Here is a 7350-nt window from a genome sequence, read left to right as displayed (position 1 = left end):
GGAAAGAGTCAAATGGTAAGTGTGAATGATGATTCATGATGAATGATGGATTGGCCCACACTGTGAAAATTAAGGGTGTTCAGCCCCATTATTTTAAAGACTCAGGTGTTAAGACTGGAGATCTAGTACAGAACACTCTGCTCTTCATTGATCATAAGTGATGGAAAGTAAACATCTTTGTATAGTGGGTGGATCAAATGTGAGACAGCAAGGTTTGAGCTGCAAAATCCATAAAGCAAAAACACAAAACCCCAGAGCCTGGGCTGACTAAATTGGCATCCACAGTCTCGTAAAGCTAGTGTGACAGGCAAGCAAAGGAGCATCAAGACCTCCTTTTCACACTGGAAGTAAAGTCCCAAGCCTGGAATCTCTCTTGCGCAGGAGCCCATGTTATATCCTCCAAAGACACCTGTTTTGATCTATAACATACCTTCTGCTATGTGCCATTTTTTCTTGCTGATCCCTTCCCATTTCCTGGGGTTTCCAATTCAGTTTGTCAGCAATCTCAAGAACACCCAAATGAAGAGGAAGGGAAAAGCTTGCCTGGAGTGTGTGCCAACTCCTGAAGGTGTCACCCTGGAGGGGATGAAGGATGGATGACTGATAGAGCAGTGTCCAGAGTACACCATAAGGCAAGAAGGGAAGAGAGCAGAGCTTACCATTTAATGCTGCTGAGCTGAGTGACTGGAGAGGTTGCACAGTGATCACAGGATACACAAGACAGTGATCCTGATGGGCAGTACAGCAGTGCCAGTGCAGCTGTGGGAGGTAAGTGTGGATGACTCAAGAGAGGAAGAGGAGGAGGAATATTTAGTCTTTACACTGTTCTTCAGTGAACTCTCCAATGGAGCAGTGCTGCTTTGCTGGAACACCTAGGAAACTTGTAAAATAACACTGATCTGCAGTCTTTTTATTGTTTAACATGGAATAAACTGTTAGTCTGTACCTCCTATTGCTAGTATGAAAGTAATAATGAAGGACTTCCCTTTGCTGTATGAAGTGGTAGAAGCATAAAGCAGTAAATCTCCCATTTAAGTCCTTAACACCTGTAACCTAAACCAGGCTAGTAAAATGTATCATGTGTTTTATTTTAGTCAGGGTTGCCCTAATGAATTCTTATCCTGATTCTTTAAGGTGACCCATGGGACATTTGACTGCAGTCTGCTGAGGACCAGCAGCAGAACATGAGGCTGGTAAATATTTAATATCACATTTGTTTTGTTAATTAATTTTGCAGTAGCATTATTGATGCTGTAAACTTAAGTCTATGATCTTTACAGATACACACACGGCCGTTAAGAAAGCCAGGAAGAAAAGTTGGAAAGTTTAGCTTTGTGCTCTCAGCATAGGCTGGAGGAGAATTTCAAAGTTAGGGTGTGGATTTTAGTGGCTTTTAGTCTTCGTGATGACTTCTGTTTGATGTGGACCAGCTTTGAACTGTGCCCAGGTGCTCTCCATTAAATGCATTTTAGGACCATTTTGAAGTGAACTACATGGGAGGAGGATAAAATGACAGCAGTGTATCCTTCACAGGTTCAGTAAAAAGTTCTGAACATTCTGTTGGTAGGTATGGTAGGAAGGAAACTTTAGGCACCAAAAGAAGCTCAGCTGTGAGGGCAGACAGATTTTCTCACATGGAGGATGGATCTGCCCTAATGCCCACTCCTGGCATGTGTCTCTGTGAGGCTGGTCCTGCATTTTCTGTGTCAGGCTCCTGCAGGATGGGTACCAGGCTTGGTCTCTGAGTGCCTTCTGTAGGCCACAGCCAGGGTGGTCTGAAGGGACAATGTAGGGCGGGGGCCATCCCTGGTCACTCCTCTGTGACAGAAGCCACTTCTGTGGCACAGCTAACCTGGAAGATGTGTCTGAGCTGCCTCTGATTCCTGTGCACAGTGGAATTGTAGTCTGGTGTCTTAGTTACTGATTCTTCTTTGCTCATCAGAGTCCAGGTTCAGATACAAATATTGTGCAGGCAGTAGAGGAAGTGTTTGGCTGGTGTGACAGCTCCTCTGGACCAGCTGTGGGAATGGAGCAGTGCCAAGGGCAGTTTTCTGCTTTAGCTTTTGGATTCCTATAGCTGCATTCCCTTCAGTGAACACACATAAAGGAGGGTAAAAACTACTTAGGAACAGCCTTTTTCCATCCCCTTTTCTTTCTAGGATTTCTTCCAATTTACTAAACTGCTTTCATCCTGTGATCTGTCCATTTTGTTAGGAGATCTCCCTGCTGTTAAACACCTCATTGATGTTTGAAGTGCTCAACTGACAATTCTGAACAGTTTTTTGTTCATATGCTTCCATTGGGATTTTTTCCAGAGACACAGTACCAAACCTGTCAGAGTTTAAGGAGTGTCTGGTTGATGTTTAGTCATATAGTTTAGTTTTGGGTAGTCCTGCAAGGAGCAGAGAATTGAAATTGGTGATCTTTATAGGTCCATTCTGACTTGAGCTATTCTATGATTCTGTGACATTTGCAATCATAAAGAGTGTGATGTTCATACTCTTAACTGGGGATCCTGACAAGCTCTGTTGTCCTGAATGATGCAGAGGTAAAAGGAATATGGCTCAAGAAGGCAAACAGGTAAAATGCCCATGGGATGATCAGTATAATGAAAGGCCGCAAAACCGTAATGGGACTTGGCCTGGTGTTAATAAAGAGCTTCTAACTAAGGACAAACAGATGGACAGATCAGACAAGAACAGATTATATCTTTCCCAGACTTCTACTGTCTTTGTCTTACTAAGGTTTGGCTTTGGACCTTGGCTTCGTCAAAATTTTCCTTTGCAGTCTCCTATGAAGATGCTGTCACATTTGCTCACCCATTTTCTCAGCCTGTAGGCTCGCACTCTTTTCCACAGGGTTGGCTTCTCACCACCCATCCTTCTCCCTCTCCTGGCCTCTGATTTCCAGAGTAATCAGTAAATGTATCCTCTGCATGTGATGCACACCCTTCAGTACATACCATGTGGCTCATCTAGGCAGATGCACAGATCACGTAATACTGAATTCATTTTGCCCGTGGATCAATTTACCAGAGAAGGAGCCAGAAATCCTGACAGCTTAGACATCTTAGGGCAAGAAACTCTGATCAGAGGATTCAGGGACACGGTTGGAAATTATGTTCTTTGCAATGTGCGTTGTTTCCTGCCTCAGTCTTTTTGTCAGGTGAGGGGCTTGAAAAGGATTTGGATAGTGAAGCAGGGAACCATCCACTGACTCATCACTGACAGACTGGGAGAGGAGCAGGGGGGCAGAGTTGCCAATGGACATAGCCACCCCGTGTCCTTCCTGTTCTTTACCAGGTGTACACAAACACCTGCAGAATCTGTGCTTCACCAGGTCTCCTCACCTGGCGTTTTACAGGCTCATCTGTGTGCACAAGCAAAACCTCTTCCTTCTGCTTCTTTGTTCCCCGAGGGGAGAAAATCGAACAGTCGTACTGGTTGATTTTAAGTCTCTAAGTCAGTGATCAAGAATTTTGGCCTGAGCCTTTGCTTCAGACGTTGTTGTCATGAGCAACAAGCAAAACACCTTTTCCGAAATGCTGAACAGAAGCAGAAAACTGCGTCTCTTGGCAGGCAGATGGCGCCAGATGGGCGTTCGGCGTGGCAAAAAGCCTCTTCTTGCCGGCTGGATCGGGGCAGTGCAGATGAGACCGCTGGCGGGACAAGCAGGAGTACGGGTGCTGTGTCTGCCACTCTGAATATTTATCGGACCTGTGCTGCAGTAAAAATACATCCACGGCAAAACTTTGGTATGGGGAGAGTTTGTTTTCCTGGATGTCAGCAGAGAATTGTGATTTCTAAAACGACATGTTGTGTAACAAAAATAAAAGAAAGAAAAAAACCCAACAAATATGTTTAGAATCATAGAATGGCTCAGGCTGGACGGGACCTTAAAAATCATCTCGTTCCAATCTTTCACTAGAGCAGGTTGCTCCAAGCCCCATCCTTCTTGTGGCCTTGAACACTTCCAGGGATGGGGCATCCACAGCTTCTCTGAGCAACCTGTGCCAGTGCCTCAGCACCCTCACAGTGTAGAATTCTTCCTAATATCTAATATAAACCTACTCTCTTTCAGTCTGAAGCCTTTCTCCCTTGTCCTGACACTGCATGCCCTAGTAAATAATATCTCCCCGTCTTTCTTGAGGCTTCCTTCAGGTACTGGGAACCTGTTGGTTTTGGTTTGGGTTTTATTATCGTGTGCAAGACGTCCTTATCATGCCCCCATATTACTCTGTAACAAATGAGAGAGAATTTTCTTTACTAGCAGTACCTAACTTTGATCCTTCTATCTTTGTCATGATCTTGGGTACATATCTCCATGGGACTTTAGGGAAGAACAGCAAAATGGGCTGCCTCTGGTACTTTACAAAACTGAGAAACTGCCTGGAATCAAATCTCCAGGTCCTGGGGAAGTGAGGGGCTTTGGGATTTGCTATTTCCCAGAGCTCCCTCTTCTTCTGCTGAGGTGAACAACTAAAGGAGGGCAGGTGACTCACTGTATAAGAAACAGAACTAAATCAGCTGAATCAAAACACGATCAAAAACATAAGACAAAATTTTGAATGTCCCTAAAGACTTCCACAAAATACCAAATTCTGATAGTAAAAACATGAAGGAGTGTATGAGGGGCCCAGTTTTGGACCACTTTTTCTAGGAACTCGGGATAGATGTCAAGGTATATTTGCAGCTGCAGCCTTCAAATGTCTTCTGTTCTTTCCAGATTCTCCAGTTATTGAAGAATCTCTCCTCGAGCTTTTTCCTGAACACAGCATCCCTGTGAAGACCAAGTGCACTGCAAGCAGCGAGGTCCCTTCCAAGGCAAAGCCAAGGCCCAAAGTCACATCAAGGACAGTGTGGAGGAGACAGAGGAAGAGAATGTGGTGTTGGAGAAAGCCAATGACTGCGTTACCACCAAAAGCTTGGTGAGAAAAGAGTGGAGCCATTGCGCTGAATCTGAAAAATCACTTTGTCTGGGGAGGGATGTAGCAGGAGGAAAAGGGGCAATGGCTTCAAGGGTAGGTTTAGGTTAACATTAGGAAGAAATTCCATACAGTGAAGGTGGTGAGGCACTGGCACAGGTTGTCCAGAGAAGTTGTGGATGCCCCATCCCTGGAAGTGCTCCAGACCAGGTTGGATGGGGCTCTGAGCAACCTGGTCTAGTGGAAGGTGTCCCTGCCCATGGCAGAGGATTGGAAGGAGATGATCTTTAAGGTTCCTTCCAACCAGAACCATTCTGTGTAAAACTAATTTGGTTAGAAAACACTGCTGAACTGTCTTCTGGGAGTTACAGTTCAGGCACCTGATCTAGTTGAAGCTGTCCCTGCTTATTGCAGGGGGATTGGACTAGATGAGCTTAAAAATCCCAACCCAAACTATTCTGTGATACCTCTTGTTCCTATATTTGATCCTGAATGATCAAATTTTTATAGTCCCCATTCCCCAAGTCCAGAGTGCATCACAGAATATACCAGGCAAACAAGCGAGTCTGGCCTATTGAAACACTTGAGAAAGATAATCACCAGCTTGTATTAATATTTATCATTTTTCATCTAAAGCTTTGCTTTTTTGTCCAAACATCCTATGGATTAGAGAAGATGTTTCTGAGCTGCTCTGTAATGCACTGCAGAAAGAGCTCATTTTCAGAATAAGTGTAAGATTTGAAATGTTTAAACATTTGAAGTGACCAAGGGAAGTAGGTGGCAAAGAAATAGTTTTTGGAAAAGTGTTGTGACCATGGATAAATTTAAACATACAAGTTACCCTCCTTGGCTTCCTGCTCTACATACATATATTTCTTTATACACGCAAATACCACACATGCACACAATTTGGAGTCAATAAATTGTGATTGTTCCTTGCTAATTTGATTTTCTTCTGTGTAGAGCCTCTGAGAGAAGTGTCTCATAGAAGTTGCTTGAGTGGCTTGTTACCACAAGCAACAATGAGAGGGCAGAACATTCGGCACCTCTGAAAGTCACACCTACAGATTTGGGTGCCTAATTTTGACTGCTTTTTCCTGAATTAGACCAGAACTGACTTGAACAAGTGGCTGATGTTGTTGTATCCATCAGATAGCAACCATGTGATCCATGCTTAGCACAGCTTGTGCAACACATGGGAGTGTTCCTACCAGCAGCAGCATCTGACTAACGAGACTATTGCTGCTCTTCTTCTGTTAATATTTTGGTTCTTTCTTGGATTCTTTCCTCTATCCCATTCAAAATGTTGGGATTTCGTATTAATTAAATTGCAATCACTCACACTATTGTCCTGGTTTCAGCTGGGATAGAGTTAGTTTTCTTCTTAGTGGCTAGTACAACGCTATGTTTTGGGTTTGTAGCTAAGTAGTGTTTTCTCCCACTAAAGGACCATTCAGTTTCCTATGCTCTGCCAGTGAGCAGGTGCACAAGAAGCTGGGAGGGAGCATGGCCAGGACAGCTGGCCCAATGTGGCCAGAGGGATATTCTTATACCATAGACTATCATGCTCAGTGTATAAACTGGGGAGAATTGGCTGGGGGCTGCCAGTCACTGCTCAGGGACAGACTGAGCCTCAGTCAGAGGGTGATGAGCAACTGTAGCCATCTCTTGGCTTTTACTTCTCTCTCTCTTTCTCTCCTTTTCATCTTCTTAGTTTATCACAGTCCAAAAGCAATAAAAAAATTAAATCAGTGATCCCTTGGGAATACTTTTATGTGGGATTAGAAAGAGTTGGGTACTTACAACACGTGTGTCTCTAGGTACCAGAGTGTATGGTTTTCTGGAGGATACAGAATGAGTTCTTTGTGAGAGCTGTGAACTGTGCAGGCCCTGGAGTCCCCAGAATTCCCTGCACCTCTTGTTGCAAAGGCTCCCATCGATATGTCTCTTCCACTGTTCAATGTCTGGTTTTCCTAAACATGTATGCAATGTCCAGGTCCATGTATTTATGAATGATGTCTGAGGGCATGTGAGTTCGATGTAATCCACTCCATTGTATTAATAGCTCAACTAAAGATTAGGAGAGGCCTTAATACTGTTTTAATACTGTTGGCTATAAATGTAATTATAGTATAAGCACCCGGAAGTGTGGTATTATTTACCTTAGAAGTGGAACTGTTAAAACAAGGAGACAGAGATTCCCAGCTGGGGGGAATTGGGTATCTGTAAATAGCAGAGATCAACATGATGAAGGTGCTCTGAGGTGTAGGTAGCTTTAGTACTTAAGGTTCACATACAGGTTGCCAAAGGCCATTAATGTATGAGAAAGAATACAATTTGACATTACATATGCTCATCAGCCACCCATCAACCCTTTTAAAAGAAGAAAAAACTCTTGTGGGATTCATGAAAGTTGCTTACATTCT

The 7350-nt window shown here is 43.7% G+C and overlaps 1 long non-coding RNA gene across 1 annotated transcript in view; it reads left to right on the top strand.

Moving 5' to 3' along the window:
- Positions 1-486, top strand: part of LOC108444786 — a 7081-nt gene extending 6595 nt beyond the window's left edge. The window contains exon 3 of the long non-coding RNA XR_001859483.1: positions 1-486. This exon is cut by the window's left edge and continues 133 nt beyond it. This is a non-coding gene — a long non-coding RNA (uncharacterized LOC108444786).
- Positions 487-7350: the final 6864 nt, after the last annotated feature.

Source organism: Corvus brachyrhynchos, unplaced genomic scaffold (assembly GCF_000691975.1).
Source record: "Corvus brachyrhynchos isolate BGI_N302 unplaced genomic scaffold, ASM69197v1 scaffold62, whole genome shotgun sequence".
Taxonomy (NCBI): domain Eukaryota; kingdom Metazoa; phylum Chordata; class Aves; order Passeriformes; family Corvidae; genus Corvus; species Corvus brachyrhynchos.
Note: the sequence above shows the minus strand (reverse complement) of the source record. Positions and strands in the feature narration are given on the sequence as shown.